The sequence below is a fragment of the Pseudoliparis swirei genome, chromosome 11 (assembly GCF_029220125.1).
Source record: "Pseudoliparis swirei isolate HS2019 ecotype Mariana Trench chromosome 11, NWPU_hadal_v1, whole genome shotgun sequence".
Lineage (NCBI taxonomy): Eukaryota > Metazoa > Chordata > Actinopteri > Perciformes > Liparidae > Pseudoliparis > Pseudoliparis swirei.
In genome coordinates, this window is record NC_079398.1 from 19,008,733 (window position 1) to 19,019,811 (window position 11,079).

The following is an 11,079-nucleotide window of genomic DNA, read 5'->3' on the forward strand; positions in this document are numbered from 1 at the left end:
ACAAAGGCATGGGGGGCGAGCATGGGCTGTGTGGAGGTGGAGGAGGCGGAGGAAGAGAAGGGAGGAGAGGGGGGGGGGGGGTTCAGGGGGAGGAGAGAGTGCGTTTATGGTGGGGGGAGGAGACAGTCTGGTCCATACATACACCCTCCTCTCCTCCTCTCCTCCTCTCCTCTCCTCCTCTCCCTGCTGAATTCCTGTTCCGGGGCTACGGCGGTGAGGCGAACGAGACAAAGGGGTGGATTTGGGAATGTGTGTGTGTGTGTGTGTGTGAGTGTGTGTGTGGAGCAAAAGCGGCCTGCGCATGTGCGTAAAAGCCATGCAGGGGGGCGGCGGTTTTGATGATAACCCCTCATCTCTAAGCAGAGGCCACTTTCCATGTAATTGTAATATTAGGCTCGCCATCAGACGCCTCGCGCTTTTTTAAATACCACGAGATGCGTTCACGTGACCCTCAATGTCTCTCTCTCTCTCTCTCTCTCTCTCTCTCTCCCCTGCATTGGATGTTGATGGCTCTTTGTTTACTCTCTGAAGGGTGTGGCACGCGCCTGACCACTATGTTTGTTCATTTGGACTCCCCCCCACCCCTCCCCCCTCCTCCTCCCACACACAGCCCCCACAGTCACATGGAGCATCACACACACACACACACACACACACACACACACACACACACACACACACACACACACACACACACACACACACACACACACACACACACACACACACACACACACACACACACACACACACCTCTCTGCGATGATCCACCGACTCATTGCGATCATTGAAGATGCGAGTCGGAGAGAGATCTGTGTTTTTTTCTTCTCCCACAGTTATTAATTCTTAATGGGGCTTAAAACTGAAACTTAAACATCCATTCAGCACCACGTGTCACCCCCCCCCCCCCCCCCCCACACACACACACACCCTCACCCTGACCCCCTCCTCATCTTCTCTCTCACGTCAATCATTGTTTTAACCGGTTGTTGTTGTTACGATCTCAGACACTTAGGAAGTAGGACCCAATTGCACGACCCGGGAGACAGAGATAAAGTATTTGTAAGTACTTTATTTTTCGGTTCTGCAGTGAACAAAAGGAAAGCGCTCACGTAGTGAGGGATCAAAAACTTTTCAAGAGCACAACATAACCCGACCTGATCATGGCAAAAGACCAGACAAACTGACAAGGAACACTGGGAGACAGGGGAATTTAAGCACATGGTAACAAGACACAGGTGGGACCAATCAGGCTGACACTGATGAGCATAGGAGACAGGTGTGATGACAGGTGAAAACAATCAGGAAGCCTGGAATGAGAGAAAGCGAACATAAATGACCTGAACCTCTCTAGCATATCTGTCGGTGCTCTAGGGCCAACTCCTGATGGCCCAGGCTGATTGTAAAAGTCGTGGATAAGAGTCTTGTCTACGATAAATGAAGCAGCTATCCAGCTTCTAGCCTCAGGACCGTAACCCTTCCAGTCTACCAGGAATTGCTTGCCCTCCCTATTACGGACCTCCAGTAGCTTACGGACCTTGTCCTTCAAAGAACTGGGGCGGTGGAGGGGCTTGAACAAGTGTGTTTACTAACGTGAAACGTTGGGTGCACTCTCAAGGTCCTGGGAGTTGCAAGCGGTTGATGACTCTGGACACTGGAAACGGACCCACAAATCTCCAGTTTCTTTGAGGCGACATGGGAGAGCCAAACCTTTGGCCTGGACTGTAGGAGGGAGCGACCCACAGCCTTCATCCGAGCTGAACTGGAGAAGAGACTGGCGAGCACCAGCCCAAACTCTGCGACAACGCCTGATCATGGCATGTGCCGATGGAACCATCACCTCTTCCTCGTTGTTAGGGAAAAGTGGAGGCTGGAAACCATTGACACAATGGAATGGAGAGAGACCTGTGAAGGGTATTGTGGGCAACCTCGACCCATGTGAGGTGGTCACTCCAGGTGGTCTGGTTCCGTGAGACGAGACAACGTAGCGTCGTCTCTAGTTCTTGGTTCAGACGCTCCGACTGTCCATTTGACTGAGGGTGATATCCTGATGACAGGCTGACGGTGGCACCTATGAGTCGACAAAACTCTTTCCAGAAGGCGGAAATGAATTGTGGACACCTGTCGGAAACAATGTCATTAGGGAATCCATGGATCCTGAATATGTGATTCATCATGACCTCTGCGGTGACTTTGGCAGAGGGAAGCTTGGTCAATGGGATGAAGTGAGCCATCTTTGAAAATCGATCAACCACTGTTAGAACCGTAGTCTTGCCTCTGGATGAGAAATCCTGTCACAAAATCCATCGAAATGTGTGACCAAGGACGATGGGGAATCGGCAGCGGCTGGAGCAAGCCCATCTTAACTTGAGATGAGGTCTTATTACACGCACACACCGGACAAGCCGCTACATACTGCCAGATTATTCTTCATGGATGGCCACCAGAAACGTTGTTGAATCCTGAACATTGTTCTTGCTACTCCCGGATGGCACGAAAGCACAGATGAGTGAGCCCAGTGGATGACCTTGGAGTGAAGAGCCTCAGGAACAAACAGCAGATTGTTGGGACACTCGCTAGGCGCTGGATTCATGACATTTGCCTCTTTAGCGCCTGACTCCACTTGCCAGGAAAAGGCTCCGATCACCCGGTTAAGTGGAAGGATGGTCTTGGGCTCTACCGCAAGTGGTTCGGGATCGTAAAGACGAGACAAAGCATCGGGTTTTGATTCTGAGACCCGGGACGAAAAGAGAGTGTGAAGTTGAATCTACTAAAGAAAAGTGTCCAGCTGGCCTGACGGGAGTTGAGACGGCTAGCCTTTCTTATATATTCTAGACACTTGTGATCTGTCCAGACTAAAACGGTTGCTCTGCACCCTCTAGCCAGTGTCTCCATTCCTCGAGGGCAGCTTTTACAGCTAACAATTCCTTGTTTCCCACGTCATAATTCCGCTCTGCCGTTGTCAACTTCCGCGACAGGTAAGCACATGGATGCATCTTGTTGTCTTCTGCAGAACGTTGAGACAGTACTCCTCCAATTCCCTCATTGGAAGCATCCACCTCGACCATAAACTGGCGCTGGGGATCTGGAATGGTGAGTATGGGAGCTGAGGTGAATCTATCTCTGAGAAGTTTGAAAGCAAGATCCGCCTGGGGTCCACTTGAAGGAACCTTAGGAGAAGTCAGAACATGCAGAGGAGCAGCAACAGAACTGAAATTCCTAATAAACTTCCTATAGAAGTTAGCAAATCCTAGGAACTGCTGAACCTTTTTCCTGGAGTCTGGTGTGGGCCACTGGGATACTGCACTGACTTTCGCAGGATCCATTTGGATATGATTAGGTGAGACTATGTATCCTAAGAAAGACACCTCTTCTGTGTGGAACTCGCACTTCTCTGCCTTGACATATAGCTGATTATCCAGTAGCTTCTGCAAAACTTGGCGGACATGGTTAACATGAGATTTAGCGTCTGGGGAGAAAATCAGTATGTCATCCAGATACACAAACACTGAAATATTCAAGAATTAAACCTCATTCACAAAAGCTTGAAAACAGCCGGTGCATTGCACAGTCCAAAAGGCATTACCAAGTACTCATAGTGACCATTCTGAGTGTTGAATCCAGTCTTCCACTCATCCCTTGTTTTATTCTAACCAAGTGATATGCATTTCTTAAATCCAACTTGGTGAATATCTTGGCCGCTTGAAGCAGTTCAAAAGCAGATGACATGAGTGGCAGAGGATAGCGGTTCTTCACCGTAATGTCATTTAGTGGACTGTAGTCTATGCAAGGTCTCAGAGACCCGTCTTTCTTTCCCACAAAAAAGAATCCCGCTCCGGCTGGAGACGATGAAGGACGGATAATCCCTGATTTGAGTGAAGAGGAGATGTATTCATCCATTGCTGTTCTCTCAGGTCTCGAAATCGAGTAAAGTCTCCCTTGGGAATGGGGGCTCGGTAAGAGATCAATGGGACAGTCAAAATCTCGGTGAGGAGGTAGCGACAAGGCTTTAGACTTGTTAAACACTTCTTTTAAATCATGGTAACAGGAAGGTACCTTGTGTAGATCAGGATAGTCAGGGTGATCTATCATGATCCTACTAGAGTCTGTTGGTGCATTAACAGGTTGCGAAAGTTTACACCTGCCCTTACAATCCTCCCCATTCCTTAACTTTCCCTGAAGGCCAGTCTATGTGAGGATTGTGGATCTTCAGCCAAGGAAACCCCAAAATAATCGGGTGCTGAGTTGACTCAAAAATATGAAATTGCATGCTCTCGGTATGGTCCTTATTTATAGTAATCCGTATGGGCTCAGTGCAATGGGTAACTGTGAACAACAAGCGGCCGTCTAAGGCACTGGCACTAACAGGATGAGATAGCGGGACAGTTTTTATTTTTAGCTGTTTGACTAGGCCCCAGTCTATAAGGCTTTCGTCAGCCCCTGAGTCTATTAACACACCCTGGTCAAAGGTCTGATTGTTAATACAAATGTCTACCTGAGTAACAGGTCGAGGAGGGAAGTCTGGGAAACTTGCTCACCAGCGCCTCCTTTTGACTGGTGAGCACGATCTTTTCCCGGCATGAAGCGAGTTGATGACCCGGCTGGCCGCAGTAGAAACAGCAACCCTCCCGAGACGGCGCTGCCTCTCCTCCAGAGAAAGCCTGGTTCTTCCAAGCTGCATGGGTTCCCGGAGTCATTGAAGTGTAGTCCTCTGATGGTCCGGTAACATGAGCTGGAAATCCTCCGCTGGCGGCGCGACCCTCCGAGGCGAATTCTGGAAGCTGGGAATAACATCTCGGTTGCGTCGACGCTCCCTCTCTTTCCCGAAGACGGTTATCGATCCGGATGGCCACAGCGATGAGGGATTCCAGATCCCGGTGTCTCCAGTGGAGCCAGCTGGTCCTTTATCGGTTCCGAAAGTCCTGTCATGAAGGCGTCACGGAACATTCCATCCGCTGTCCGCTGCTGCTGTACGAAACTCGATGGCATAATCAACCACCTGACGGTTGAGCTGACGTATTTGAAACAGTCTTCTGCTGGCCTCCGTAGCAGGCGATGAGTGGTCAAAAATGCGCCTCATAGTCTCTATGAAATCGGCCAATGAGTAACATAGTTCGGTGTCTCTAGACCATTCTGCAGTAGCCCAGGCTGCAGCTCTTCCCGTTAAATGAGACACAATAAACGCCACTTTACCATGCTCAGATAAAAAAAACTGCTGGGTTGTGTTGAAAATGCAGATCACACTGTACCAGAAAGGCTCTGCAAAGAGTCTCCGGAAAATCTCTCCGGAAGAGCCAGCCGTAACGGGGAGGAAACAGCCTGACCTGGGTCGTCAGCTGGAGTATTGACAGGCAAATTCTCAGCTGTGGATGACGTCACCGGAGGAGCAGTCTGTTGACTGAAAAAATTATTCATTTGGGCAACCAGTTGTTGCATCTGTGTAGATAATTCTTCCTGAACCCCGGCCTGGCATCCTCTCAGCTCTTGTATTTCCCGGCTGACTTTGTCCAGTTTTTCCTCGTGATGAAAAATCGTCACGCCCTGTACCGACAGAGCGGCGTGAAGCGTTCTTGGGTCGGCTGGGTCCATAATGTGGTCAGTCTGTTCTGTTACGATCTCAGACACTTAGGAAGTAGGACCCAATTGCACGACCCGGGAGACAGAGATAAAGTATTTGTAAGTACTTTATTTTTCGGTTCTGCAGTGAACAAAAGGAAAGCGCTCACGTAGTGAGGGATCAAAAACTTTTCAAGAGCACAACATAACCCGACCTGATCATGGCAAAAGACCAGACAAACTGACAAGGAACACTGGGAGACAGGGGAATTTAAGCACATGGTAACAAGACACAGGTGGGACCAATCAGGGGCGGGGCTGACACTGATGAGCATAGGAGACAGGTGTGATGACAGGTGAAAACAATCAGGAAGCCTGGAATGAGAGAAAGCGAACATAAATGACCTGAACCTCTCTAGCATATCTGTCGGTGCACAACAGTTGTGACATTTAATATCTGAGCCGCTGACCAGCACTCATTCAGATATTCTCAGACAGGAGCCCCCCCCTCCCTCCCCCCTCTGTTATCTGGCTCTGTGAGCTGCTCAGTGAGGAATGGAGGGGGGGGGGGGGGGTGGAGCCCCATTCAGTGTTGATCCCGCCTCTGGTTGCCAGGGAGTTTTATTTGGTTCTCATGGGGTACTCCCTCGTCTCGGACTCCCCTCTCCCCCCTGTCCCCCCTGTCCCCTTCCTCACTCCCTATACGCAGGCCCCCCCCCACCCCTCCCGCAGCCCGACAGCATCACGCACACACCGCCAATATCACACCCAAGACCCGAGGGATGGTCACAGCTGGCAGGAGCTAATAAACTCATCACTCACATGTGCCTGCCTCCTATTTACCTAGACAAAGCATTATAGGGGGAGGGAGGGAGGGAGGGGGGGTGGGGTGGAGGTGCCAGTTCCCACAGACTATACTCACACTCCTCTCGACCGGTGGATTTTTGGTCACAGCAGCAGCACCTCTGAGGTGCAGGAATTGCCACATGAATTATCAGTAACGAGTGCACCATCAGCACTTTTTAAAGACCAGTTGGAGGGCTTTGCTGGAGGGTGTGTGTGTGCGTGTGTGTGTGTGTGTGTGTGAGTGGTGGGTTGGGGGGGGGGGGGGCATTGGCCATTTTTGTGTGATTAAGTTTCTTCTTGACTGCTGTTCACAATTGTGAGGTAAAGGCCAACCGTCACTCGGCTCATGGACTCACGTGCATATATAAATGCATATCTCCAGGCGCATGTATGCACATGCACACACACACACACACACACACACACACACACACACACACACACACACACACACACACACACACATCTATGAGGGCCACACGATTGAATTCAGATTTATTTTTTGTACAAACCCTTCACCTGACAAAGAGCCCATTGTTTAATTATTATGAGGAGAATCCAACCACGTGATGGAGCAGCTTCATCAGCGCGATTATCTCCATTCAGCCCGCTCGATCCACCTTCCTTCCTCCCTCTCTCTCTCCATCCCGCCCTATCTCCCTCCCTCTCTCTCTCTCTCCCGCTATATCTCTCCCTATACCTCTCTCCATTCCTCTCTCCCACTCCCTCTCTCCCCTCTCTCCTCCCTCCTTCTCTCTCCCTCTTTATCTCTCCCCTGTCACACTCACTGTCTCCCCCTCTCTATCTCCTCCTCTCTCCTCCTCTCTCCCCCTCTCTCTCTCCTTTCCCATATCTCTCTCTCTCCCTCTCTCTGCCTCTTATCTCTCTCTAACTCTTCCTCTCTCCCCATATCTCTTTCCCTCCCTTTTTCACCCCATATCTCTCCCCCGCTCTATCTCTTCCTCTCTCCCTCTCTTTTCCCATATCTCTCTCTCTTCCTCCCTCCCTCTCTTTGCCCATATCTCTCTCTCTCTCTCCATCTCCCTCTCTCTCTCCCGCTCCCCCTCCCTCTTCAAACAGCCCACCGGCTGTTAGCTCTCACCTTCTCTGGAGGACTATATTTTTGTGGTACCTATATTTACATTTATCTTTAACATGTTCTCCACCAACCGTATGAAGCTACTCTGGTCACGTGCGCGGTGAAGAAACAATCCTGTAAAAATGAAAGACGGATCAATACAGACGGAATGTGTCACAGTGATAGGACACCGCGACATGGGGCGACTAAAGTGTGACTGACACACACACGCACGCACGCACGCACGCGCGCACGCACGCACGCACGCACGCACGCACGCACACACACACACACACACACACACACACACACACACACACACACACACACACACACACACACACACACACACACACACACACACACACACACACACACACACACACACACACACAGGCACACGCCTCGCTATCTGATGCTCTGCAGGTATACGTGAGTGTCTCCAGGCAACGCAGTGCATTCAATGCGCCTGTAGGGGGCAGGTCACAGTGCCCCCGAGTGGCTGAACGCTGTCATTACACACAGCACGTTCAACAATACCGTTCTAGAGCCCCTCATGTGGAGGGAGCCGTGCGAACCGCGTCTGCGCAGTGGCCTCGGGGACAAAAGGAGGAGAGTTGAGCCCGAATGAGGCAACAATCACCGGTATTCGTCCTCCGTTGTGTGAGAGCTGTAATCCCACGTGTTACTTTGACTGGACATGTGTATTACGGATTTTTAATAAGTTACAAAATCACTCTGTGATTGCATAATGCTATTTTTGGTGCATCTTGAAGTATTATCGTGGAGCAGAGGATTGGCCTTTTTGAAGCTTGTGATCAATAACCTGCCAATGTACTCATTCTGTGTGTCTGCTGGAGACCCAGATGGAGAGCAACCAGAGTGATTCATGTATTGTTATTTATTGATATATTTGCATATTTCTTTTTGCTCTTGAATATTCATCGTGTCAGTAAAACAGAATCACGTTGCTTTAACAAGCTTGATTGAACACCATTGGACAATGTGCTTATTGTGTTTAATTGTATCCTTAAATTATCCTTAAAGGTCAAATCCTTATAAGCACAGCATCGCTAATGCTTCGACAAGTTCACACGGACAATATGAGATAATGCAAGTAAATAAGTATATAAATGTTTATTTCAAAACATGAGAATGATCAATATGATAAAATTCGATAATATGCTTATACATTTTATTTTGTTTTATATATAAGGGGTAAAATCGAAAAGTATTTGTTTAAATATCCAATACCACAAGTTCTTTCATTGTTAAAGACCTAAAATATATATATTTTTTCCCTCATAGACACCATGGCATTTGAACACAACCACTTCACACCACAGCAAATTTATTTGAAACGTTTAAATGTCCATCGGTACCGACATAGAAGTCCTGGCCTCACACCTGTGGGCACGTGGAACCCCCCAGCACCTGTTCAAAGTCTTCTCCCCCCACGATTGAGTATCACAATACTCTTCGGTGACGTTGCATTATCGAGTGCTGGAGTGATTTCATAAAGGCCTTATTTCCCCAGGTCCTCTGCTATTGCATGACAACAACAACAACAACATCCACACTCAGCGTCCATCTGTCACAATGTGAGGAGTTTCGTTGGGGAGTAAAACCTAAAATCCATAAACTCTCCATTGTTCATATAGCCGCGGGAAGCAGCGCCCTCTGGCGGTGGACTGAATAACTGCATGAGAGTCCCGATATATATTCATCCTCTGAAGGGCCTTTCTCCGTTCATCAATGAGCATAACACTTATTTTGTTTTATTAGAAAGCAAAATACTTTACCTGAGTGGAAACAATGTAAAAGATTACATCTATTTTAATGTTTAATAATGATAAAAAAATCCCTCAGCACGAGTTCCCTCAGAACTGCAGGGAGCTAGTAAATTGTAATCAGTGTGAACTCATGTGCAACACACTCACTGAGCGCACACATTGTTGCCAGATTCACGATAAGTACATCCAGTAATGAAAATGTTAAAAAATTAATTCCAAATTGACTGGCACGTGTTCACTGATTATATATATATATATATATATATATATATAGATAAATATATAAAGATATATTTATATTTATAAATATGTTTATATAAATATATTTATATAAATATATATACACTACTGTTCAAAAGTTTGGGGTCATCCAGACAATTTCGTGTCTTCCATGAAAACTCACTTTTATTTGTCAAATGAATTGAAAATTGAATAGAAAATATAGTCAAGACATTGACAAGGTTAGAAATAATGATTAATATTTGAAGTATTAATTTTGTTCTTCAAACTTCAAGCTCAAAGGAAGGCCAGTTGTATAGCTTATATCACCAGCATAACTGTTTTCAGCTGTGCTAACATAATTGCACAAGGGTTTTCTAATCAGATATTAGTCTTCTAAGGCGATTAGCAAACACAATGTACCATCAGAACACTGGAGTGATCGTTGATGGAAATGGGCCTCTATACACCTCTGGAGATATTTCATTAGAAACCAGACGTTTCCACAAAGAATAGTCATTTACCACATTAACAATGTATAGTGTGTATTTTTGATTAATGTTATCTTTATTGAACAAACAGTGCTTTTCTTTGAAAAATAAAGACATTTCTAAGTGACCCCAAACTTTTGAACGGTAGTGTATATATATATATAAATATAAATTTATATAAATATTTCTATATATAGATATATTTATGTTTATATATATATGTACATATATATGCAATTGTTTTGAGCTGTTTGAGATGATAATTGAAGGGTCAGGGAAATTACTTTGAGATTGTAATTCTTTTTTTCATCTTCTGTGGTTTTTCATGGCTCCACATAAACACAACTTTATTCATATATAGTCTTAAAAGGAGATGAAAAATAAAGCATCATCTTTGAAAATGTGCCACCTATAAAGACACTGACACCCAAATGACAAAACCCTGACTCCCACGTTGATGCAGCTGGAGGGGAACACATTAAATATGAAGTAATGGGGACGGGCCAGCTGTGTTTCCGACCGATAACACACTTTAAATAAAGGGGGATTGATTAAGTCTTCTGTTTCCATAACGTTGCAGAGCTCACAAGAGTCCTGATTTGTTGTCTCTATAACGTAAAAAATAGATTTGGGATACACAATATATTCCCCACATAATCGTATTATTAGACTTCACGTGGAGGAGGGTCTCCCACGTCTATGTTTCAGTCCTTAGAAAGTGATTTACCACGGGGCATTAACTTCTTAGACATCATACAGGCTCCAGAAGACATGAGGACTATTGCTTCCACAGGCGGAGTTACGCCCCTCAACATTATGCGTGATACATAATTATGTGTAGTACAGAGGCGAAACAATTTAAGTGTCAAGGTACTTAGAGTTTACTAAACCGCTCCAGGTCTATTTGGGTAAACATTTCCCGCTCATGTGCATTTTCCCGCCATAAAACGATGATTGTATTCAGGAGCCTTGGAATCCCCGGATTAATTACCACCTCAAAGCATCTGTCTGGGACGGGCGGGAGACATTTTTTAGTTTTGACACATTTTACGAGGGTTGGGTTTTGCAATAAAAATATGTAAAAATATTTTTTGAC